This window comes from Triturus cristatus, chromosome 8, assembly GCF_964204655.1.
Source record: "Triturus cristatus chromosome 8, aTriCri1.1, whole genome shotgun sequence".
Taxonomy (NCBI): domain Eukaryota; kingdom Metazoa; phylum Chordata; class Amphibia; order Caudata; family Salamandridae; genus Triturus; species Triturus cristatus.
The window spans coordinates 1,096,367,192-1,096,392,899 of NC_140591.1; the positions used below are offsets into that span (position 1 = coordinate 1,096,367,192).

Genomic DNA, 25,708 nt, shown 5'->3' on the forward strand with positions numbered 1-25,708 from the left:
CGAATACCGTAATACCAGTGCCTTGCCTGCTCCCCCGTTAATCTTAAAACACATGGTATCACCCACAAAGTTGTGATGTATGATGACACGTCGAAAAAACAACATTGTGACGTGTCCTTGGTATAAGAGGCTGGTAACCAGGCAGCTGCAGCATTGCACTCGGGGACACTGGAGGGAGAGGACGGCTGCTGGCGGCTGGATCTCGGGGCAGGGAGAGGCCGAATCTGCAGGGTCTGAGCAGGCTCTGAAAAGGGAAAGGGGCGGTGAAAGGTGTGGGACGGAATAAGGAGACAAGGTGAGTGAATAAACCAAACTGAAAGCTAAACTTGAAATCAAACTGAAAGCTAACTTGAAACTGACTTGATACTGACTTGAAATTCCAATACCCTTCCCTGAAAACCAAACTGAACTTTAAACCAAACTTGAAACTGACTTGAAATTCCAATTCCCTTTCCCCTTTTCATCTTCACTTTTTCCGTCCATTTCATTTCCTTTCTTTTCTTCTTTTCTCTTTTCCTTTCTTTCATTTCCATTACCTTCCTCCCCCCCACACCACCACCTCTCTCTTTCTCTCCTCTCCTCTCCCCTTCTCTTCCTTTCTTTTCTGCCCTTCCTTTCCCTCCTGGCATTCCCTGGTCTCCTGCCCTTTCCTGCCCTCCTGCGGTTACTTGCCCTCCTATCCTTCCTTTCCCTCCTGCCCTGCCTTTCCCTCCTGCTCTGCCCTCCTGTCCTACCCTGGAGCCCTGACCCCTGTCTTGCCTTCCTGCCTTGCCACCTGCTCTGACCTCCTGCCTTGCCTCACTGCCCTCCCACATACCCTGCCCCCTGCCCTGCACTCTGCCCTCTTGCCCTCCCACCCTGCTCCATTGACCCACCCTTCTTCCCTACCCCACTGTACTGCCTTCCTGCCCACCGGCCCTCCCATTCTGGCCTCCTGCCCTGCTCTGCCTTGCCATCCTTTCCTGCTCTGCCTCACCATGCTCTGCCCTCTTACCCAGCCCATTCCTTTCCTTTCCTTCCTTTCCTTTCCTTTCCTTTCCTTTCCTTTCCTTTCCTTTCCTTTCCTTTCCTTTTCTTTCCTTTCCTTTCCTTATGCCCCTCTCGTATACCCTTCCAAACTAACCCAACCCATCCGCTTCCCTGTCTCCTCCTAAATCCCTTCCCTATCTCCTCATATACCTGCTCCTGTCTTCTCCTGTAACCCTTCCCTTCCTACTCCTATACCCCTTACATTCCCTTCCTCCTCCTATACCCCTTCCCTTCCTCCTCCCATATGCTTTCCCTTCCTCCTGCTATACTTTTCCATTTCTCCTCCTATACCCATTCCCTCCCTCCTCCTATATACCTTCCCTTCCTCCTCCTATACCACTTCCCTTCCCTGTCTCCTCCTATACTCATTCCAATCCCTTCCCTGTATCCTCCTACACCCCTTCCTTTCCCTCTCTCCTCCTACACCCCTTCCCTTTCCTCCTCTTTCCTGTCCTCTCCCATACCCATTTCTTTCCCAGCCCCTCTTATACCCCTTCCCTTGCCTTACCTTCCCTTCCCCATTTCCTCCTATACCTCTTCCCTGTCTCCTCCTATACCCTTTCCTTTCCCTTCACTTCCCTGCCTCCTCCTATACCCCTTATCTTCCAGTCTCTGTCTCCTCCTATACCCATGCCCTGTCTCCTCCTAAACTCCTTCCCTGTCTCCTCCTATACTCCTTCCCTTCCCTGTCTCCTCCTATACCCCTTCCCTATACCCCTTCTCTTCCACGTCTCCTCCTATACTCCTGCCTTCCCTGTCTCCTCCTCTACCCCTTCCCTTCAATGTCTCCTATACCCCTTCCCTGTCTCCTTCTATATCCCTTCACTTTCCCGTCTCCTTCTATACCCCTTCCCTTCACTGTCTCCTCCTCCTATACCCCTTCTTTCCCTGTCTCGTTTTATACCCTTCTCCTTCCCTTCTTCCCTCCCCTTCTTCCCTTCTCCCTTCTTTTCCCTTCTCTTTCCATTCCCTTTCCCCTCTCCTTCTCCTCCATTTCCTTTCCCCTTTCCCCTTCCCCCTTTCCTTTGCCCTTTTACCCTTTTCCTTTTCTGCTTCTCCTTCCTCTTCCCTTCCTCCTCTTATACCCCTTCTCTTCTCTTCTCTTCCCTTCCCCGTCTCCTCCTATACCCCTGCCCTTTCCTTCCCTTTGTCCTATACCCCTTCCCTTTCATTCCCAGTCTCCTCCTATACCCCTTTCCTGTCTCCTACTAAACCCCTTCCCTGTCTCCTCCTATACCCCTTTCCTGTCTCCTACTAAACCCTTTCCCTGTCTCCTCCTATACCCCTTCCCTTCCCTGTCTCCTCCTATATCCCGGCCATTCCCTTTCATGTCTCCTCCTATACCCCTTCCCTGTCTCATACGCCTTTCCTCCCCTTACCTGTCACCTCCTATACCCCTTCCCTTTTCCCTTCCCCCTTCCTTTACCTTTCCTTCCCTTCATCCATCCCCACCCCTCCCCTCCCCTTCCTTTTTCCCTCCCCTTTCCATTCTCCTCCCTTTGCTTTGCCCTTTCCCATTCCTTTCCAATTTTCATTTTCCCCTTCTCTTCATTTCCCTTCCTTGCCCTTACCTGTCTCTGCCTATACCCTTCCAACCCCCACTTTCCCTCTCTTTCCGTCTTTCTTTCTCTTCCCTTCCCTGTCTCCTCATATTGCCATTCCCTTCCCTTCCCTGTCTACTCCTATACCCCTCTCTTTTCCCAATACTATTTATCTTTTTCCTCCTATATCCCATTCCTTCCCTGTCTCCTATACCCCTTCCCTGCCTCCTCCAATACACCTCCCTTCTTAACTGTCTCCTTCTTTATCCCTTTCCTTCCCAGTCTCCTCCTATACCCCTTCCATTCCTTTCCCTGTCTGCTCCTATACCCCTTCCCTGTCTCCTATGCACCTTCCCTTCACTGTCTCCTATACCCCGTCCCTGTCTCCTTCTATACCCCTTCACTTCCCTGTCTCCTTCTATACCACTTCCCTTCACTGTCTCCTCCTATACCCCTTCCTTTCCCTTTCTCCTCCTATATCCCTTCCCTCCCCTTCTGTCTCCAACTAAACCCCTTCCCTGTCTCCTACTTTACCCCTCCCCTTCCCTTCTTCCCTTCTCTTCCCTTCCTCTTCCATTCCCTTTCCCTCGCCCCTCCCCTCTCCTTCTGAATTTCCTTTCCCGTCCCCCCTTTCCTTTGCCCTTTTGCTCTTTTCCTTTTCCGCTTCTCCTTCTTCTTCCCTTCCCTGCCTCCTCTTACACCCCTTCTCTTCTCTTTCCTTCCCTGTCTCCTCCTATACCCCTGCCCTTTCCTTCCCTGTGTCCTATACCCCTTCCCTTTCATTCCCAGTCTCCTCCTATACCCCTTTCCTGTCTCCTACTAAACCCCTTCCCTGTCTCCTCCTATACCCATTTCCTGTCTCCTCCTCTATCCCTTCCCTTCCTTGTCTCCTCCCATACCACTTCCCTGTCTCCACCTATACCATTCCATTTCTCATCCTATACCCCTTCCCTTTCTCCTCCTATACCCCTTCCCTGTTTCCTCTTATATCCTCCCCTTCCATTCCCTTCCCTTCCCTGTCTATACCCCTTCCCTTTCTCCTCCTATACCCCTTCCCTGTCTCCTCCTATACCCCTTCCCTTCCATGCTTCATCCTATACCCCTTCCCTTCCCTGTCTCCTATGCCTTTCCTCCACTTACCTGTCTCCACCTATACTCCTTCCCTTCCCTTTTCCCTTCCCCCTTCCTTTCTCTTCTCCCTTCCTTTACCGTTCCTTCCATTTATTCCTCCTCCCCTCCACTCCCCTCCCCTTCCAATCCCCCTTTCCTTCCCCTTCCACACCCCTCTCACTTTCCCTTCTCCTTCTCCCTTTGCTTTGCCCTTTCCCCTTTCCTTTGCCCATTTTCCCTTTTCATTTTCCCCTTTCCTTCATTTCCCTTCTCTGCCCTTCCCTCTCTCCACTTATACCCTTCCAACCCCCATGTTCCCTCTTTTTCCTTCTTCCTTTCTCTTCCCTGTCTCCTCATATTACCCCTCCCCATACTCCTTAGCTTTTTCCTCCTATACTCCATACCTTCCCTGTCTCCTATACCCCTTCCCTGCCTCCTACTATACCCCTTCCCTCTCTTACCTGTCCCCTATACCCCTTCTCTGCCTCCTACAATACACCTCCCCTCTCTTACCTGTGTTCTCCTTTATCCCTACCCTTCCCAGTCTCCTCCTATACCCCTTTCTTTCCATCCCTTTCCCTGTCTGCCCCTTCACCCCTTCCCTGCCTCTTCCTATACCCCTTCCCTGTCTCCTCCTATACCCCTTCCCTGTCTCCTATACCCCTTCCCTGTCTCCTTCTGTACCCCTTCACTTCCCCGTCTCCTTCTATACCCCATCCCTTCACTGTCTTCTCCTCCTATACCCCTTCTTTCCCTGTCTCGTTTTATACCCCTCTCCTTCCTTTCTTCCCTCTCCATCTTCCCTTCTCCCTTCTTCTCCCTTCTCCTTCCGTTCCCTTTCCCCTCTCCTTCTCCATTTCATTTTCCCTTTCCCCTTTCCCTTCCCCCTTTCCTTTGCCCTTTTGCCCTTTTCCTTTTCTGCTTCTCCTTCCTCTTCCCTTCACTGCCTCCTCTTATACCCCTTCTCTTCTCTTCCCTTCCCTGTCTCCTCCTATAACCCTGCCCTTTCCTTCCCTGTGTCCTATACCACTTCCCTTTCATTCCCAGTCTCCTCCTATACCCCTTTCCTGTCTCCTACTAAACCCCTTCCCTGTCTCCTTCTATACCCATTTCCTGTCTCCTACTAAACCCTTTCCCTGTCTCCTCCTATATCCCTTCCCTTCCCTGTCTCCTCCTATACCCCTTCTCTGTCTCCTCCTATACCCCTTCCCTGTCTACTCCTATACCCGGCCCTTCCCTTCCATGTCTCCTCCTATACCCCTTCCCTTCCCTGTCTCATACGCCTTTCCTCCCCTTACCTGTCTCTTCCTATTCCCCTTCCCTTTTCCCTTCCCCCTGCCCGTCACCCTTCCTTTACCTTCCCTTCCCTTCCCCCATCACCACCCTTCCCCTCCACTCCCCTTCCTTTTTCCCTCCCCTTTCCATCCTCCTTCTCCCTTTGCATTGCCCTTTCCCTTTTCCTTTCCCCTTTTCCCCTTTTCATTTCCCCCTTCTCTTCATTTCCCTTCCTTTCCCTTCCCTCTCCCCTCCTATACCCCTCTCTTCCTTTCCCTTTTTCCTCATACCCCTTGCCTTTTGTCTCCTATTCTCCGTCCCTTCCCTGTTCCCCCTATTCCCCTGCCTTCCCTGTCTCCTCTATCCCTTCCTTGTCTCCTCCCATACCACTTCCCTGTCTCCACCTATACCATTCCCTTTCTCCTTCTATACCCCTTCCCTGTCTCCTTCTGTACCCCTTCACTTCCCCGTCTACTTCTATACCCCATCCCTTCACTGTCTTCTCCTCCTATACCCCTTCTTTCCCTGTCTCGTTTTATACCCCTCTCCTTCCTTTCTTCCCTCTCCATCTTCCCTTCTCCCTTCTTCTCCCTTCTCCTTCCGTTCCCTTTCCCCTCTCCTTCTCCATTTCCTTTCCCCTTTCCCCTTTCCCTTCCCCCTTTCCTTTGCCCTTTTGCCCTTTTCCTTTTCTGCTTCTCCTTCCTCTTCCCTTCACTGCCTCCTCTTATACCCCTTCTCTTCTCTTCCCTTCCCTGTCTCCTCCTATAACCCTGCCCTTTCCTTCCCTGTGTCCTATACCACTTCCCTTTCATTCCCAGTCTTCTCCTATACCCCTTTCCTGTCTCCTACTAAACCCCTTCCCTGTCTCCTTCTATACCCATTTCCTGTCTCCTACTAAACCCTTTCCCTGTCTCCTCCTATACCCCTTCCCTTCCCTGTCTCCTCCTATACCCCTTCTCTGTCTCCTCCTATACCCCTTCCCTGTCTACTCCTATACCCGGCCCTTCCCTTCCATGTCTCCTCCTATACCCCTTCCTTTCCCTGTCTCATACGCCTTTCCTCCCCTTACCTGTCTCTTCCTATTCCCCTTCCCTTTTCCCTTCCCCCTGCCCGTCTCCCTTCCTTTACCTTCCCTTCCCTTCCCCCATCCCCACCCTTCCCCTCCACTCCCCTTCCTTTTTCCCTCCCCTTTCCATCCTCCTTCTCCCTTTGCATTGCCCTTTCCCTTTCCTCTTTTCCCCTTTTCATTTTCCCCTTCTCTTCATTTCCCTTCCTTTCCCTTCCCTCTCCCCTCCTATACCCCTCTCTTCCTTTCCCTTTTTCCTCATACCCCTTGCCTTTTGTCTCCTATTCTCCGTCCCTTCCCTGTTCCCCCTATTCCCCTGCCTTCCCTGTCTACTCTATCCCTTCCTTGTCTCCTCCCATACCACTTCCCTGTCTCCACCTATACCATTCCCTTTCTCCTTCTATACCCCTTCTCTTTCTCCTCCTATACCCCTTCCCTGTTTCCTCCTATACCCTTCCATTCCCTTCCTCCCCTTCCCTGTCTATACCCCTTCCCTTCCCTTTCTCCTCCTATACCCCTACCCTGTTTCCTCCTATACCCCTTCCCTTCCATGCTTCATCCTATACCCCTTCCATTCCCTGTCTCCTACGCCTTTCCTCCACTTACCTGTCTCCTCCTATACTCCTTCCCTTTTCCCTTCCCCCTTCCTTTCTCTTCTCCCTTCCTTTACCTTTGCTTCCATTTATTCCTCCTCCCCTCCACTCCCCTCCCCTCCCCTTCCCTTCCCCCTTTCCTTCCCCTCCCCTCCCCTCTCGCTTTCCTTTCTCCTTCTCCCTTTGCTTTGCCCTTTCCTCTTTCCTTTGCCCATTTTCCCTTTTCATTTTCCCCTTCCCTTCATTTCCCTTCTCTGCCCTTCCCTCTCTCCGCGTATACCCTTCCAACCCCCATGTTCCCTCTTTTTCCTTCTTCCTTTCTCTTCCCTGTCTCCTCATATTACCCCTCCCCATACTCCTTATCTTTTTCCTCCTATACTCCATCCCTTCCCTGTCTCCTATACCCCTTCCATGCCTCCTACTATACCCCTTCCCTCTCTTACTTGTCCCCTATACCCCTTCTCTGCCTGCTACAATACACCTCCCCTCTCTTACCTGTGTCCTCCTTTATCCCTACCCTTCCCAGTCTCCTCCTATACCCCTGTCTTTCCAATCCTTTCCCTGTCTGCCCCTTTACCCTTTCCCTGCCTCTTCCTATACCCCTTCCCTGTCTCCTCCTATACCCCTTCCCTGTCACCTATACCCCTGCCCTGTCTCCTTCTATACCCCTTCACTTCCCCGTCTCCTTCTATACCCCATCCCTTCACTGTCTTCTCCTCCTATACCCCTTCTTTCCCTGTCTCGTTTTATACCCCTCTCCTTCCCTTCTTCCCTCTCCATCTTCCCTTCTCCCTTCTTTTCCCTTCTCCTTCTGTTCCCTTTCCCCTCTCCTTCTCCTTCTCCATTTCCTTTCCCCTTTCCCCTTTCTCATTCCCCCTTTCCTTTGACCTTTTCCTTTTCTTCTTCTCCTTCCTCTTCTCTTTACTGCCTTCTCTTATACCCCTTCTCATCTCTTCCCTTCCCTTCCCTGTCTCCTCCTATAACCCTGCCCTTTCCTTCCCTGTGTCCTATACCACTTCCCTTTCATTCCCAGTCTCCTCCTATACCCCTTTCCTTTCTCCTACTAAACCCCTTCCCTGTCTCCTCCTATACCCCTTTCCTGTCTCCTACTAAACCCTTTCCCTGTCTCCTCCTATAGCCCTTCCCTTCCCTGTCTCCTGCTATACCCCTTCCCTGTCTCCTCCTATACCCCGGCCCTTCCCTTCCATGTCTCCTCCTATACCCCTTCCCTTCCCTGTCTCATACGCCTTTCCTCCCCTTACCTGTCTCCTCCTATACCCCTTCCCTTTTCCCTTCCCCCTGCCCGTCTCCCTTCCTTTACCTTCCCTTCCCCCATCCCCACCCTTTCCCTCCACTCCCCTTCCTTTTTCCCTCCCCTTTCCATTCTCCTTCTCCCTTTGCTTTGCCCTTTCCCCTTTCCTTTCCCCTTTTCCCCTTTTCATTTCCCCCTTCTCTTCTTTTCCCTTCCTTGCCCTTACCTGTCTCTGCCTATACCCTTCTAACCCCCACGTTCCCTCTCTTTCCTTCTTTCTTTCTCTTCCCTTCCCTGTCTCTTCATATTGCCATTCCCTTTCTACTCCTATACCCCTCTCTTTTTCCCCATACTCCTTATCTTTTTCCTCCTATAACCCTTCACTTCCCTGTCTCCTTCTATACCCCTTCCCTTCACTGTCTCCTCCTTCTCCTGTACCCCTTCCTTCCCTGTCTCCTTTATACCCCTTCCCTCTTCCCTCTCTCCTATATCCCTTCCCTCCCCTTCTGTCTCCAACTAAACCCCTTCCCTGTCTCCTACTTTACCCCTCACTTTCCCTTCTTCACTTCTCCCTTCTCTTCCCTTCCCTTCCCCTTCCATTCCCATTCCCTCTCCCCTTCCCTCTCCTTCCAATTTCCTTTCCCGTTCCCCTTTCCTTTGCCCTTTCCTTTGCCCTTTTGCCCTTTTCCTTTTCCACTTCTCTTTCCTCTTCCCTGCCCTGCCTCCTCTTATACCCCTTCTCTCCCCTTCCCTGTCTCCTCCTATACCCATGCCCTTCCCTTCCCTGTCTCGTATACCACTTCCCTTTCATTCCCTGTCTCCTCCTATTCCCCTGCCTTCCCTGTTTCCTCTTCTATCCCTTCCCTTCTCTGTCTCCTCCCATACTACTCCCCTGTCTCCACCTATACCCTTCCCTTTCTCCTCCTATACCCCGTCTCTTCCCTGTTTCCTCCTATACCCTTCCCACTTCCTTTGCCTTTCCTTTACTTTATCCCATCCTCCCCTCCCTCCCCTTCCCTTCCCTTCCCTTCCCTTCCCCTCCCCCTTTCCTCTTTCCTCTTTTCTTTGCCCTTTTCCTCTTTTCATTTTCCCCTTCCCTTCCCTACATTTGCCTTCCCTGCCCTTCCTTATCTCCGCCTATTCCCTTCCAAACCCCAACTTTCCTCCTCTTTCCTTCTTCCTTTCTCTTCTCTTCTCTTCTCTTCAATCTCTCCTCATATTACCCTTCCCTGTCTCCTCCTATACACTTCTCTTTTTCCCCAAACCCCTTATCTTTTTCCTACTATACCCCATCCCTTCCCTGTATCCTATACCCCTTCCCACCCTCCTACCATACCCCTTCCCTCTCTTACCTGTCTCTTATACTCCTTCCCTGCCTCCTCCAATACACTTCCCTTCTCTTACCTGTCTCCTCCTGTATCCCTTCCCTTCCCAGTCTCCTCCTATACCCCTTCACTGTTTTCTCCTATACCCCTTCCCTTCCATTCCTTTCCTTGTCTGCTCCTATACCCCTTCCCTTCCCTGCCTCTTCCTATACCCCTTCCCTGTCTCCTCCTATACCCGATCCCTGTCTCCTCCTATACCCCTTCCCTGTCTCCTCCTATACCCCTTCCCTTCCCTGTCTCCTATACCTCTACCTGTCTCCTTTATTACCCCTTCACTTCCCTGTCTCCTTCTATACCCCTTCCCTTCACTGTCTTCTCCTCCTATACCCCTTCCCTGTCTCCTTTCATACACCTTCCCTCTTTCCTATATCCCGCCCTCCCCTCCTGTCTCCTTTTATACCCCTTCCCTTCTTCCCTTCTCCCTTCACTTCCCTTCCCCTCACATTCCCTTTCACTTCCCCTCTCCTTCCCCATTTCCTTTCCCCTTCCCCCTTTCCTTTGCCCTTTTGCCCTTTTCCCTTCCAGCTTCTCCTTCCTCTTCCCTTCCCCGCCTCCTCCTATACCACTTCTCTTCACTTCCATGTCTCTTCCTATACCCCTGCTCTTTCCTTCCCTGTGTTTTATACCCCTTCATTTTATTCCCTGTGTCCTCTTATACCGCTTTCCTGTCTACTCCTTAACCCCTTTTGTCTCCTCCTATACCCCTTCTCTTCCCTGTCTCCTCCTATACCCCTTCTCTGTCTCCTCCTATACCCGTTCCCTGTCTTCTATACCCCTTCCCTTCCATGTCTCCTCCTATTCCCCTGTCTTCCCTGTCTCCTCCTCTATCCCTTCCCTACCACCTCCCATACCACTCCCCTGTCTCCACCTATACCCTTCCCTTTCTTCTCCTATACCCCTCCCCTTCCCTTTCTCATCCTATACCCCTTCCCTTCCCTGTATCCTCCTATACCTTTCCCTTCCATCCCCTTCCTTCCCTTCCCTGTCTATACCCCTTCCCTGTCTCCTCCTATACCCCTTTCCTTCCTTTCCATGTCTCCTCCTATACCCCTTCCCTTCCCTGTCTCATACGCCTTTCCTCCCCTTACCTGTCTCCTCCTATACCCCTTCCACCTTCCTTTTTTCCTTCCCTTCTCTTCTCCCTTCCTTTACCTTTCCTTCCCTTCATCCCTCCCCCACCCAACCCCACCCCTCCACTCCCCTTCCCTTTCCCCTTCCCTTCCCCTTTCCCCTCCCCCTTTCCTTTCTCATTCTCTCTTTACTTTGCCCTTTTCATTTTCCCTTTCTCTTCATTTCTCTTCATTTCCCTTCCTTGCCCTTCCAAACCCACTTTCCCTCTCTTTCCTTCTTCCTTTCTCTTCCCTTTCCTGTCTCCTCATATTACCCTTCCCATCCCTGTTTCCTTCTATATCCTTCTCTTTTTCCCCATACCCCTTTTCTTTTTTTCCTATACCCCATCCCTTCCCTGTCTCCTATACCCCTTCCCTGCCTCCTCCTATAACCCTTCCCTCTCTTACCTGTCTCCTATGCCCTTTACCTGCCTTCTCCAATACACCTCCCCTCTCTTACCTGTCTAATCCTTTATCCCTTCCCAGTCTCCTCCTATACCCCTTCCCTGTTTTCTCCGATACCCCTTCCCTTCCATTCCTTACCCAGTCTGCTCCTATACCCCTTCCCTGCCTCTTCATATACCCCTTCCCTGTCTACTTCTATAGCCCTTCACTTCCCTGTCTCCTTCTATACCCTTCTCTTCACTGTTTCCTCCTCCTATACCCCTTCACTGTCTCCAACTATACCTCTTCCCTGTCTCCTACTTTACCCATCCTCTTCAATTCTTCCCTCCCCTTCCCTTCTTCCCTTCCCTTTCCCCTTCCCTTCCATTCTCCGTCTGTTCCCTTTCCTCCCCCTTTTCTTTCCCTTTCCCTTTTCTTTCCCCTTTCCTTTGCCCTTTCTCCTTTCATTTCCACTTTTCCCTTTCCCCTTCCTCTTCCATTCCCTTCCCTGTCTCCTCCTATACCTTTTCCCTGTCTCCTCCTGTACCCTTTCTCTTCCCTGCCTCTTCCTATATCCTTCTCTTTCGTCTCCCCCATACCGCTGCCCTTTCCTTCCCTGTCTCCTATATCCCTTCCCTTTCCTGTCTACTCCTATACCTCTTCCATGTCTCCTCCTATACCTCTGCCTTTCCTATCTCCTCCTCTACCCCTATCCTTCCCTGTCACCTCCTATACCACTCCCCTGTCTCCTCCTATACCGTTTCCCTTCTCTGTCTCCTCCTATATCACTTCCCTTCCCTGTCTCGAAGAGAAGAGAAGAGAAGAGGAAGGAAAAGGGTAAATGGGAAACGGAAAAGGGAAAGGGAAGGGGGAAGTGGTATATGAGGAGATAGGGAAGGGAAGTGAAGGCGTATGAGGAGACAGGGAAGGGATATACCCCTTTCGCTTTCCCCTTTCCCCTTTCTCTTCCTCTTCTCTCTCATCTCTTCCCCCATTTGTTCACCTTTCCTTCCCTTCATCCCCTCCCCTTCCCCTTCCCCTTTCCCCTCCCCTTCCCCCTTTCCTTTCCTTTCCCCTTCCTTTTCCCTTTCCCCTTTCCTTTGCCCCCTTCTTTTTCCCTTTTCATTTTCCCCACCCCGTCATTTCCCTGCCTTTCCTTTCCTTTTCCGTCTCTGCCTATACCCTTCCAAGCCCCACTTTCCCTCCCTATTCTTCTTCCCTTCCCTTCTCTTCCCTTCCCTTTCTCCTCCAATTACGCTTTCCCTTCCCTTCCCTGCCTCCTCCTATACCCCTCTCTTCCCTTCCCTGTCTCCTCCTATACCCCTCTCTCCCCTTCCCTATTTCCCCATACCCTTTCCCTTTTTCCTCCTAAACCCATCCTACCCTGTCTCCTATACCCTTTCCCTGCCTCCTCCTATACCCATCCCCTGTCTGCTCCTATACCCCTCTCTTCCCTTCCCTTTCCCCATACCCTTTCCCTTTTTCCTTCTTAATCCTGTCCTTCCCTGTCTCCTTTACCCCTTCCCTGCCTCCTCCTATGACCCTCCCCTTCCCTGTCTTCTTCTTTGTCTCTTCCCTTCCCAGTCTCCTCCTATACCCCTTACCCTATACCGCTTCCCTGTCTTCTCCTATACCCATTCCCTTCAATTTCTGTCCCTGTCTCCTACTATACCCCTTCCCTGCCCTTTCCTACACCCCTTCCCTGCCTCCTCCTATACCCCTTCCCTTCCCTGTCTCCTCCTATACCCCTTCCCTGTTTCCTTCTGTACCCCTACCCTTCCCGGTCTCCTTTTATACCCCTTAACTTCCCTGTCTCCTCCTATATCCCCTCCCACCCCTTCTGTCTCCTCCTATACCCCTTCCCTGTCTCCTACTTTACCCCTCCCCTTAATTTCTTCCCTCCCCTTCCCTTCTCCCTTCCCTTCCCTTCCCTCTTACCTTCCATTCCACTTCCGTTCCCTTTCTCCTCCCCTTTCCTTCCCCCTTTTTTCCCCTTCCCCCTTTCCTATCCCTTCCTCCTTCCCATTTCATTTCCCCTTCCCCTTTCCTTTGCCCTTTTGCCCTTCCCCTTCTTCTGCATTCCCTGCCCTTCCTGTCCCTTCCCTGTCACCGCCTTTACCCTTCCAACCCCATCTTTCCATCCCTTTTCTTCTTCCCTTCCCCTCCATTCCTATCCTTTTTCTTTCCTTTCCGTCCCTTCCCTTCCTTTCCCTGTCCTCTGTCCTATCCCCTTCCAATCCCTCCCATCCACTTCCCTAGCATGTCTTTTCCCATGCCTTCTTTCCTTTCCTTCCCTTTTCTCTCCTTTCCTTACCTTTCCCTTCCATATGCTCCCGCCTTTTTTTCTTCCCTTTCACTTCCCCTTCCCTTTTTCTCCTTTCCCCTCCCCCTTCTCTTCCCTTCTCTCCCCTTCTCTTTTCTTTCCTTCCCCTCTCTTTTCATTCCTTTCCATTCTTTCTCTGTCTCCTCCTATACCCTTCCGTTCCTTCTTCTTACCTATCTCTATCTTCTGTCCTTTACCCTTCTAACTCCACTCATCCCCTTCTACTACACTGTGCCCTTCCCTGTCTCTCTTCTCCATATATATATATATATATATATATATATATATATATATATATATATATATATATATATATATATATATATATATTTATATATGTTTATTATATATATATATAATTTTTTGATCTAAAACCCTAAGATTACTCTTACTACCCCAATGCCCCTACCCCCTTAAATTCCTAAAATACCCTTACCACCCCCATACCCACCGTAACTTACCCTTAGCACTCCAAGACCCATACCCACCCTGAACCCCTAAATTACCCTTGACACCCCAAAACCCATACCCCCTGAACTTTAAACTTACCCCTGGCACCCCAAAACCCATAGCTACCCTGAACCCTAAAATAACCCTTAGCACCCCAAAACCCATACCCACGCTGAACCCTTAAATTACCATTGGCACCCCAAAACCTAGACACCCTGAACACTAAAATTACCATTGACACCCCAAAGCCCATACACCCCATAACCCTAAAAATAAACTTGGCACCCCAAAACCCATACCTACCCTCAACCCTAAAATTAACCTTAGCACCCCAAAACCCATACCAACCCTGAACCCTAAAATTACCCTTAGCACCCCAAAACCCATACCCACCCTGAACCCTAAATTTACCCTTGGTACTCTAAAACCCATACCCCAAAAATAACCATGGCACCTCAAACCTACAATGTACCCTAAAATTACCCTTAGTACCCCAAAACCTATACCCATCCTGAAACCTAAAATTACCCTTCGCACCCTAAAACCCATACCCACCCTGAACCTTAAAATTACCTTTTGCACCCCAAAACCAATACCTAAAATTACCCTTGGCACCACAAAACCCATACCTCCCATAACCCCAAATTAACCATGGCACCCTAAAACCCATACCTACAATGAACCCAAAAATTACCCTTAGCACCCCAAAACCAATGCACACTCTGAACCTTACAACTACCTTTCGCTCCCCAAAACCCATACCAACCCTGAATTTTAAAATGACCCTTGGCATCCCAAAACCCATATCCACCCTGAGCTCTAAAATTACCCTTGGCACCCTAAAACCCACATCCACCCTGAACCCTAAAATTACCATTGGTACCCTAAAACCCATACGCAACCTGAATCCTAGAATTACCCTTGGCAACCCAAAACCACAGCCACCCTGAACCTAAAAATTTCCCTTGGCACCCCAAAACCCATACCCACCCTGAACCCCAAAATTACCCTTGGCACCTCAAAACCCTCAACCCTCAACCCTAAAATGACAGCACCCGGCCAAAACCAGACCTACCCTGAAATCTAAAATTACCCTTAGTACCACAAAACCCATACCCACCCTGAAACCTAAAATTACCCTTGGCAGCCCAAAACCCATAACCACCCTAAACCCTAAAATTACCTTTTGCATCCCAAAACCAATACCTAAAATTACCCGTGGCACCCCAAAAACCCATATCCCCCATATCCCAAAAATAACCTTGACACCCTAAAACCGATACCTACAACGAACCCTAAAATTACCCTTAGCACCCCAAAACCCATACTCACACTGAACCCTAAAACTACCCTTGGCTCCCCAAAACCCATACCCACCCTGAACTTTAAAATGACCCTTTGTACCCCAAAACCCATACCCACCCTGAGCCCTAAAGTTACCCTTGGCACCCCAAAACCCACAACCACCCTGAACCCTTAAATTATCCTCAACACGCCAAAACCCACACCCACCCTGAACCCTAAATTTACCCTTGGCACCTCAAAACCTATACCCAACCTGAGCCATAAAATTACCATTGGCCCCCTAAAACCCATACTCACTTTGAACCCTAAGGTTACCCTTGGCACTTCAAAACCCATACCCACCCTGAACCCCAAAACTACCCCTGGCACCCCAAACCCCTTACCCACCCTGAACACCAAAATTACCCTTGGCACCCCAAAACCCATACCCAGGCTCAACCTTAAATTGACCCTTAGCACCCCAAAACCCTTACCCACCCTGAACCGTCAAATTAACCTTTGCAGCACAAAATCCATGCCCACCCAGAACTCTTAAATTACCCTTGGCTAGCCAAAACCCATCCCATACTGAACCCTAAAATTACCCTTGGTGCCCCAAAACCCATATCTACCCTGAGCCGTAAAATTACGCTTGGCAACCCCAAAACCCACACCCACCCTGAGCCCTTAAATTATCCCCGATACCCCAAAACCTACACCCACCCTGAACCCTAAAATTACCCTAGGTACTCCAAAACCGATATCCACCCTGAGACCTAAAATTACCATTGGCACCCCAAAATCCACACCCACCCTGAACCCTTAAATTATCATTGGCACCCCAAAACCCATACCCATCCTGAACCCTAAATTTACCCTTGGCACCCCAAAACCCATTCCCACCCTGAGCCCTAAAATTACCATTGGCACCCCAAAACCCATACCACTGTGAGCCCTAAAATTACCTTTGGCACCCCAAAACCCACACCCACCCTGAACCCCAAAATTTCCCTTGGCACCCCAAAACCCATACCCACCCTAAACACCAAAATTACCCTTGCCACCCCAAAACCGATACCCAGGCTCAAACCCTAAAATGACCCTTAGCACCCCAAAACCCATACCCTCACTGAACCCTAAAATTAACCTTTGCAGCCCAAAATCCATACCCACCCTGGACCCTAAGGTTACCCTTGTCACCCCAAAACCCACTTCCACCCTGAACGCCAAAATTAGCCTTGGCACCCCAAAACCCATACGCACCCTTAACCCCAAAATTACCCTTGGCACCCTAAAACCTATACCCAAGCTCATCCCTAAAATGCCCCCTAGCATTCCAAAACCCATACCCACCCTGGACCCTCAAATTAACCTTCCCAGCCCAAAATGCATACCCACCCTGAACCCTAAAATGACCATTGGCACCCCAAAACCCATACCCACGCTGAGCCATAAAATCACCTTTGGCACCACAAAACCCACACCCACCCTGAAACCTTAAATTATCCTTGGCACCCCAAAACCCATACCCATCCTGAACCCTAAAATTACCTTAGGCACCTGAAAACCCATACCTACCCTGAACCCTAGAATCACCATTGGCACCCCAAAACCCACACCCACCCTGAACCCCAAAATTTCCTTTGGCACCCTAAAACCCATACCCACCCTTAACCCTAGAATTACCCTTGGCACCCCAAAACCCACACCCAGCCTGAACCCCAAAATTTTCCTTGGCACGCCAAAACCAATAGCCACCCTGAACCCTTAGAATTACCCTTGGCACCCCAAAACCCACACCACCCTGAACCCCAAAATTACCCTTGAGACCCCCAAATCCATACAGTCTCAACCCTAAAATTACCCTTTGCACCCCAAAACCCATACCTACCCTGAACCCTATAATTACCTTTAGCACCCCAAAACCCATACCCACTCTGAACCCTAAAATTACCCTTGTCACCCCAAAACCCATACCCTCATAACCCCCCAAAAAACCTTGGCATCCCATACCTCCAATGTATCCTAAAATGACCCTTGGCACCCAAAAACCCATAACCACCCTGAACCCTAAAATTACCTTTGGCACCCAAAAACCCATAACCATCCTGAACCCTAAAATTACCCTTTGCACCCCAAAACCAATACCTAATATTACCTGTGGCACCCCAAAACCAATATCCCCCATTCCCCAAAAATAACCTTGACACCCTAAAACCCATACCTACAATGAACCCTAAAATTATCCCCGACACCCCAAAAACCCACACCCACCCTGAACCCTAAATTTACCCTTGGCACCCCAAAACCCATACCCATCCTGAGCTCTAAAATTACAATTGGCACCCTAAAATCCACACCCACCCTGATCCCCAAAATTACTCTTGGCACCCCAAAACCCACACCCACCCTGAACCCCAAAATTACCCTTGGCACCCCAAAACCCATACCCAGGCTCAACCTTAAATTGACCCTTAGCACCCCAAAACCCTTACCCACCCTGAACCGTCAAATTAACCTTTGCAGCACAAAATCCATGCCCACCCAGAACTCTTAAATTACCCTTGGCTAGCCAAAACCCATCCCATACTGAACCCTAAAATTACCCTTGGTGCCCCAAAACCCATATCTACCCTGAGCCCTAAAATGACGCTTGGCAACCCCAAAACCCACACCCACCCTGAGCCCTTAAATTATCCCCGATACCCCAAAACCTACACCCACCCTGAACCCTAAAATTACCCTAGGTACTCCAAAACCGATATCCACCCTGAGACCTAAAATTACCATTGGCACCCCAAAATCCACACCCACCCTGAACCCTTAAATTATCATTGGCACCCCAAAACCCATACCCATCCTGAACCCTAAATTTACCCTTGGCACCCCAAAACCCATTCCCACCCTGAGCCCTAAAATTACCATTGGCACCCCAAAACCCATACCACTGTGAGCCCTAAAATTACCTTTGGCACCCCAAAACCCACACCCACCCTGAACCCCAAAATTTCCCTTGGCACCCCAAAACCCATACCCACCCTAAACACCAAAATTACCCTTGCCACCCCAAAACCGATACCCAGGCTCAAACCCTAAAATGACCCTTAGCACCCCAAAACCCATACCCTCACTGAACCCTAAAATTAACCTTTGCAGCCCAAAATCCATACCCACCCTGGACCCTAAGGTTACCCTTGTCACCCCAAAACCCACTTCCACCCTGAACGCCAAAATTAGCCTTGGCACCCCAAAACCCATACGCACCCTTAACCCCAAAATTACCCTTGGCACCCTAAAACCTATACCCAAGCTCATCCCTAAAATGCCCCCTAGCATTCCAAAACCCATACCCACCCTGGACCCTCAAATTAACCTTGCCAGCCCAAAATGCATACCCACCCTGAACCCTAAAATGACCATTGGCACCCCAAAACCCATACCCACGCTGAGCCATAAAATCACCTTTGGCACCACAAAACCCACACCCACCCTGAAACCTTAAATTATCCTTGGCACCCCAAAACCCATACCCATCCTGAACCCTAAAATTACCTTAGGCACCTGAAAACCCATACCTACCCTGAACCCTAGAATCACCATTGGCACCCCAAAACCCACACCCACCCTGAACCCCAAAATTTCCTTTGGCACGCCAAAACCCATAGCCACCCTGAACCCTTAGAATTACCCTTGGCACCCCAAAACCCACACCACCCTGAACCCCAAAATTACCCTTGAGACCCCCAAATCCATACAGTCTCAACCCTAAAATTACCCTTTGCACCCCAAAACCCATACCTACCTTGAACCCTATAATTACCTTTAGCACCCCAAAACCCATACCCACTCTGAACCCTAAAATTACCCTTGTCACCCCAAAACCCATACCCTCATAACCCCCCAAAAAACCTTGGCATCCCATACCTCCAATGTATCCTAAAATGACCCTTGGCACCCAAAAACCCATAACCACCCTGAACCCTAAAATTACCTTTGGCACCCAAAAACCCATAACCATCCTGAACCCTAAAATTACCCTTTGCACCCCAAAACCAATACCTAATATTACCTGTGGCACCCCAAAACCAATATCCCCCATTCCCCAAAAATAACCTTGACACCCTAAAACCCATACCTACAATGAACCCTAAAATTATCCCCGACACCCCAAAACCCACACCCACCCTGAACCCTAAATTTACCCTTGGCACCCCAAAACCCATACCCATCCTGAGCTCTAAAATTACAATTGGCACCCTAAAATCCACACCCACCCTGATCCCCAAAATTACTCTTGGCACCCCAAAACCCACACCCACCCTGAACCCCAAAATTACCCTTGGCACCCCAAAACCCATACCCAGGTTCAACCCTAAAATGACCCTTAGCACCCCAAAACACATACCCGCCCTGAAACTAAAATTACCCTTAGCAACCCAAAACCCATACTCACTCTGAACCCTAGAACTACCCTTGGCTCACCAAAGCCCATGCCCACCCTGAACTCTAAAATTACCCTTGGCTCGCCAAACCCCATCCCATACTGAACCCTAAAATTACCCTTGGCACCCCTAAACCCACACCCACCCTGAACTCTAAAATCAACCTTGTCACCCCAAAACCCATTCACAGTTTGGTGTTATTCTCTGTATTGTGTTTATTATTTATGAAAAATACATTTAATAAAAAAATTTGAACACAAAAAAAGGAATGTCTTTCTTGTTCAACTTTTCGTGTTAAAGGGTGAGACGTTTTGTGTTTTTCATGCTCAGTTCAGTTTGCTCTCCAAGCTGCTGTATCTTTGAGCTAGCGGAAATGGAAGATATGGAAAAGTAGAATTAGGGATGGGAGGGAAGGTCGGGGGATATAACAAAGTCGAGAGGAGAGCCAGGGAACTAAGGACGACAAGGGAAGTGAAGAAAAGGGCAAGGAGGGGTATAGGAGATAGTGAAGGTGGGAAGGAGAGGTGGGGAGAGGAGAGAGCGAAGAAAGGAAAAGGGTGGGGAAGGGATTGAAGGAAAGTGCATAAGAGAAGAGAAGAGTGTAGAGATAGGTAAGGAATGTAGGGGAAGTGAAAGGAGAGGGGGAAGGAGAGCTAGATAAGTAAGGAAGAGAACCAAAGGGAATGGAAGGGAATAGAAGTGGAGGGAGGGTTAGACAGTAAAGTTGAAATAGGGAAGGGAGAAACAATGGAAGGAATAGGTAGACAAGTTGGGGAGAGATATTAAGGGTGGAAGTGAGGAGAGAAAAGAGAGGGAAAGAAAATGGGAAGAGGCAAAGGAAGGGATTAGAAGAGCTAAAGGGGGAGCAGGAGAGAAGGCATGTGGAGGAAGGAAAAGGGAGATGAGAAAAGGCTAGGAAGGGAAACAGAGGAACTAGAAGAGAACGGAAGAGGCGAGTTAAAGTCGAGGAGAGGCAAGGCAGGGAAGCAAAGAAATGGGAAAGGAAGAGAATGGAATGGAGGGTAATACTAGAGGTGATAGGGAAGGATGAAAGGAATGGAAGGAGAGGGGAGTGGTTTGGAGAGGAGAGACAGGCAAGGAAAGGAAAGGAAAGGATATGATAAAAGGGAAGTAAATGTAAGAAGGGAAGAGGAGAGGAAGAATTAAGTGAAAGGGAGAGAAGGTGAAGGGAGGGTGGAATGTCAAGAAAAGTGTATGTAAAGGGGAAGAGACGCTGAGGAGATGAGAAGAGTGGAGGGATAGGGAAAGGAATGGAAGGGAAGAGTAAAGGAAAAGGGAGAGGAGAGGACAAGGAGTAGCAGAGAGGGAAAGGTTTGGGAGAAAGAGGAGTGTACAGATGGAGAAGAGAAGAGAAGAGAAGAGAAAGGAAAGGGTAGAAGGATAGCTAAAAAGGCTGGGAAGGGTAGATGGGGAAAGAAATGGGCAAAGAAAGGAAGGGAAAGGAAAGAAGAGAAAGGGATAGAAGAGATAAAGAAACTAATGGGAAGGGAAAGGAAAGCAAAGGAAGGGGTGTATCGGCAGGGAAGGGGAGAGAATAGATGGGGAAGGAAGTGAAGTAAGGGGGTGGGAGAGGGAGAATGAGAAGGAGTAGGGACGGAAAGAGTATGTAGAGGGGAAGGGAAAGGAGGTATGAAAAGATGGGGAAGGGGAGGTAAGGGTAGAGAAAAGAAAAGAAGAGCTAGGTAAGAGGGAGTGAAAGGGGAGGGGAGGGTACTTGAGGGAAGGCTCGAGTAGAGGAGAGATAGTCGAGGGAAGGGAATAGTAGGGGAGAGAAGAGACAGAAAAGGAAGGAAGTCAGGGAAGGGAAATGAAGGGAAGGGGAGAGGAGAGGAGTGATAGGGAAGCAAAGGAGGGAGGCAAGGGAAGGGAGGAAAGATATGGAAGGGATAGGGAAGAAAAATGAGGGAAGGTGAGGCGAGCCGAGAGGAGAGAAGAGCAGGAGAGAAGGGATGCAGCAGAAAGTAAACGGGAGAAGACAGGAGACATAGGTAAGGGGAGAAGAGATATAGGGACGCGAAACAGGAAAGATAGAGATGAGAAGAGAAGAGGATGGTAGACGGGAAGGTGAGGAGAGCAGATGGGAGAGGAGAGGCAATGAGGGAAGTAGATAAAAGGGAAGAGGAAAGGAAAGGAGAGTATACATACGCAATGGAAGAGAAGGAAAGGGATAGAAGGGAGAGGAGCCATACGGAAGGGACGGGAAAGGGAAGGAGAGATAGGCAATGGGAGGGGGAAGAGGGATGGAAATGAATGTGAAGCATAGGGGCGGCAAGGAAGTGGAAGATGCAGAGAGGGGATAGGGATTAAGAAATGGGGAGGGAGGTGAAGGGAAGGGGAGAGTTGAGACAACGAAGGTAGGGGGTGAGAAAGAGAGTAGATGAAGGGTAGAGAATGGGAAATTATACAAAAATTAGGGTAGTAAGGAAGGAAAGGGGAATGATGGGGAGGCGAGGTGAGAGAAGGGAAGGTGCAAGGAAAGCAGAGACAGAAGGAAGGAAAATGCCATGGGAAGGAAGGGAAAGGGAATGTTAAGGGAGAGACATTGAAGGGAGGGATGGGGTGGGGATGAAAGGGAAGGGATAGAAGAGATAGAGAAGCAAAGAATGCATGGGAGAGGAGAGCAAGGTAAAGGCATAAAGGGGAGGGGAGAGGAGAGGCGAGATAGGGAAGGAAGGAACAGAAGGGAAGGAGGGGGGAGTGAGGGGAGAGATAAGCTAGGGAAGGGTAGGGGAAGGGTAAAGGAAATGAATGGAGGGGAGAGGGGAGGAGAGAAGATAAGCCAAGAGATAGGGAATGGAGAGGCTGGGGGGAAAAGGGAAGGGTAAGGAAAGGATATGGAACAGGGGAAGGGATGGAAATTGAAGGTGAGGAGAGGAGAAGAGAGATAGACAAGAGGCCTAAAGTGGAGACGCTCAATATGGAAGGAAGAAAGTGAGGGGAAGGAAAGGGGAGGGAATGGTAGAGGAAGGAGAGATAGGGAAGTAAGGGAGATATAGGAAAGGGAATGAAATGGAAGGGGAGATGGAAATGAATGGAAGTAAGAGGGAAGGCAATGAAAGGGAGGGACAAGAGGAAGGTGAGGGGGAGTGGAGGAGAGAAGGAGAAGGAAGGGAATGAAGAGAATTGAAGGGAAATGGAAAGGGAAGTGAAGCAAATGGAAGAGAAGCGAAGGAGAGGAAGAGGATGGAAGGGGAAAGGATAAAAGAGAATGGGTTGGAAGGAAGGCGAGTGGAGGGGAGAGGAAGGAAGGGGAAGAAAGGTAGGGGAGAGGCGATGTAGAGAAGAAAGGGGAAGGACATTTGAATGGAAATGAGGAGAAGGAAGAAAGAACAGAAGGGGATAGAAGAAATTGTAAAGGAAGGAAAGGGGAGATGAGAGGAGAGTTAGGGAAGGGAAGTGAAGAGGAGATAGTCAAGGGAAGTGATGAGAATAAGCAAAGGGATATGGAGGATAAGGAATGAAAGGGAAGGAAGGAGATGGGAGGGAAGGTGAAAGGCTATTAGAGATAGGGTAGAGAGGAAGGGAAGGGCATTGGGAGGCGGGGACAGGAGAGGGAAGGGGAGAAGAATGAAGGGTAGAGGAGAACAGACATAGAGAAGGAAGGGAAAGGAATAGGAAGTGAAGGGAGGTAAAGGGACGGAAAGGAAGGGAGAGGGAGGGGCCCCTTCCTTTTCGGAGCCTGTTCAGCCCCTGCAGCTCCGGCCTCTCACTGCCCCGAGCTCCAGGCGCCAGCAGCGGTCCTCTCCGTACGACGTCCCTGAGTGCAATGCTGCAGCTGCCTGGTTACCAGCCTCTCATACCAAGGACACGTCACAATGGAGGCTTTTCATCGTGTCATCATACATCCCGGCTGTGTGGGTGATGCCATGTGTTTCAGTTTAACGGGGGGGGGGGGGGGGGGAGGCAAGGCACGGGTATTATGCAATTTATTGAGAAAATAAAACTTTTTAGCTGCAAAATGTTCCTGTAATGAACCTGAAAGAAGATCCCATCCTACCCGATATACTTTCCCAACAGTGTTCTCTCCTTTTTTCTCCGCTGCGGCGACGATCTCCCCCTGCATTTACCCTGCGCCTCGTGACATCACATTGGAGGACCTGTTACATCATAAGCCTTCCATTCACAGGATTCTGCTTCTGGTACCGCTTGGAAGGCACGGGCCTTTCAAGCGTATGTCAAATGTGGCTGTTTTTGGTCTTCGGTTAAAATTAATGACATTTCAATTGTACGTCTTATTCTCACAACTTGTTTTCACGGTGCCCTTACATTGTACAAGTTAAATGATTTTTCACTGGGACACATCCGCATCTCTGTCTGTCAAATTTCTCCCCTCGAGTATTGTCCAGCAAACCGCGTCATCCCTTTTAAGAAATGTTTGTATTGATAAATACAAACGTAATTGTTCTCATACGGTGAATATTATCGTGAACAGAAGGGGCAGTCTTTGGGTCTCGCCTCAGGAGACCTGTAGTTCGAACCCTGTACAGTGCTGGCCGCTCAGTCCAATCGTCCTTAGTGAGTCTGTAGATGTGGCTTCTGTCGGTCTAATTGTTAACAATTGAAAACTGTTCTGGTCTCCTGCACGAAGCACAGTGCCCGTCTTTGCGGAAGGGCGAACGTGTAGTCTCCGATTGAAATGTACAGGCCCAGCTCTTTACAGCCTGTGCCGGAAAGGGTAATGTCTCATATATACGTACGGCTGAATAAACGGGAACATTTTGCCACTTCGAACACCAGGAGATAAGACCAGGGAATGACTGACGTGTCTGGAGTGCGCGTGAAAGAAGAATGATTAGGGAGACCAACTGGCATGGGTGAATATTCAGGATGGTGGGTGTGAAAATTCAGGACAACGGGTTAAATATCGGTATAAAAATTCAGGACAGAAGGTCAAAATTCATGACAAAACTTTGGGACAAAAGGCGTGTTTTACAGACAAACAGGAGGTCGCGCAATAGTATTTGAGTAAGTAAATTGACAACCAAAATAAGTACAAGTCAAAAAAAGTTCATATTAGATTGAGACGATCGTGTACTTCACGGTTTATCAGTGTGCGCACAGTTTTGAGCAACTGTGCAGTTCTTTTTGAGGGAATTCATTTGATCATAATCTATTTTATGTAATTGTTTTCTCTCTATTCTTTAAATTCATATTTCACTTTCTTTTCATATTTCCCTATTCCATATTCCCATTATTTTTGTTGTTCCTTTTTTCGTTTGATCATCCTCTTGTCCTTCCTTTATTGTTAAATCCGTCTTGTATCTCATACTCAGTTTCTTCCTTCGTTTTCTCACTCCATTTGTGTCATACGTCATTTTGATTTACCATTTTAATAATTTATCTTTCTCTCCCCACTTTTGCCAACTTCGGCATCCTTTGGGCCCCTCCCCACGGCTGCATCACGGTGATTATTCTTGTTTTGTTTACTAGGCTCTTATCCTGTCTTGTGCTGGCCTGGGAGCCATGGATTAAAGTTAGGAAGGGTGATGAAACACTTTTATCTGACGCAGTACATTTATATCATTTCCATCACCACTAGTACCTGGGTAACGTTGGGGACACGTGTGTTGTGGCTTCCTTGCACTACTAGTAGCATGACACTGTACTGCGATGTATGACTGGGCCGTGAAAAGTGCATTTTCATGTTTTTATTATTGTTAGGTCTGATTATCCAAGGCCTTTTGATTTTATAAAAATTATATTTATAATAGTCTCAATTGTAGGGTCTTTCGGTCAGCCCTTCTCGCCATTGGTCTCTTGTTATGTCATTTATATAGTCTTCTGTCCACTACAGCATACAACATGAGGCAGTGGGTCAGCCCACTTCAGCCATTGGCTAAGTTACCTGTGACTGACAGCATTCTGCTCTTTCACAGGGAGCACATGCACATACAAAGTAGTTATCCTCAGTGCCAGGGACAACTTTGAGTGCTTTTTAAAACCAAAAATGATTTTTCCCTTTAGGCAATTTTTGAAATTCGTTTTGGCCTGGCAGCTCCCTCAGCAATAATGTTTTAGAGAAGTTATGAGAAAACAAAAGAAGCATTGAAAAGTTAAAAGACTGGCAGCCAACTCCAGATCTTTTGACTTGCTCAAAGCTTGTTTATTTTGTTGTTGTTTATTTTGTTCACAGCACACATGCGGATCATTTTATTTAAAATGTAATGATATTCTTACACACTTTTTAAGTGACAACCCCAGCTCCGGTTCTGGATGCCCGACATCAACGACTTGTTCCAGGGGTTCAAGATGGTGGAATCCGAACAGCTGGATGACGCTTCCTTCAAAGCTCTTATGTGTAAAGTAAAGTAGGGCTCCCCCGATGATCCGATTAAACCAGATCTGATACATAAAGCTGAGGAGATTCCTATCCCCATCTTTGCAAGCCTAAATAATCTTTCTTTGTCCACTGCAGCGGTGCCTGCTGGGTGGAAACATGGTAAA

The 25,708-nt window shown here is 49.1% G+C and overlaps 1 long non-coding RNA gene across 1 annotated transcript in view; it reads left to right on the plus strand.

The window, feature by feature from the left end:
- Positions 1 to 163: 163 nt before the first annotated feature.
- The window catches only part of LOC146805427 (uncharacterized), a 379,668-nt gene continuing 354,123 nt past the window's right edge, over positions 164 to 25,708 (plus strand). The window contains exon 1 of the long non-coding RNA XR_014967842.1: positions 164 to 295. This is a non-coding gene — a long non-coding RNA (uncharacterized LOC146805427). The remainder of the gene's footprint in view (positions 296 to 25,708) is intronic.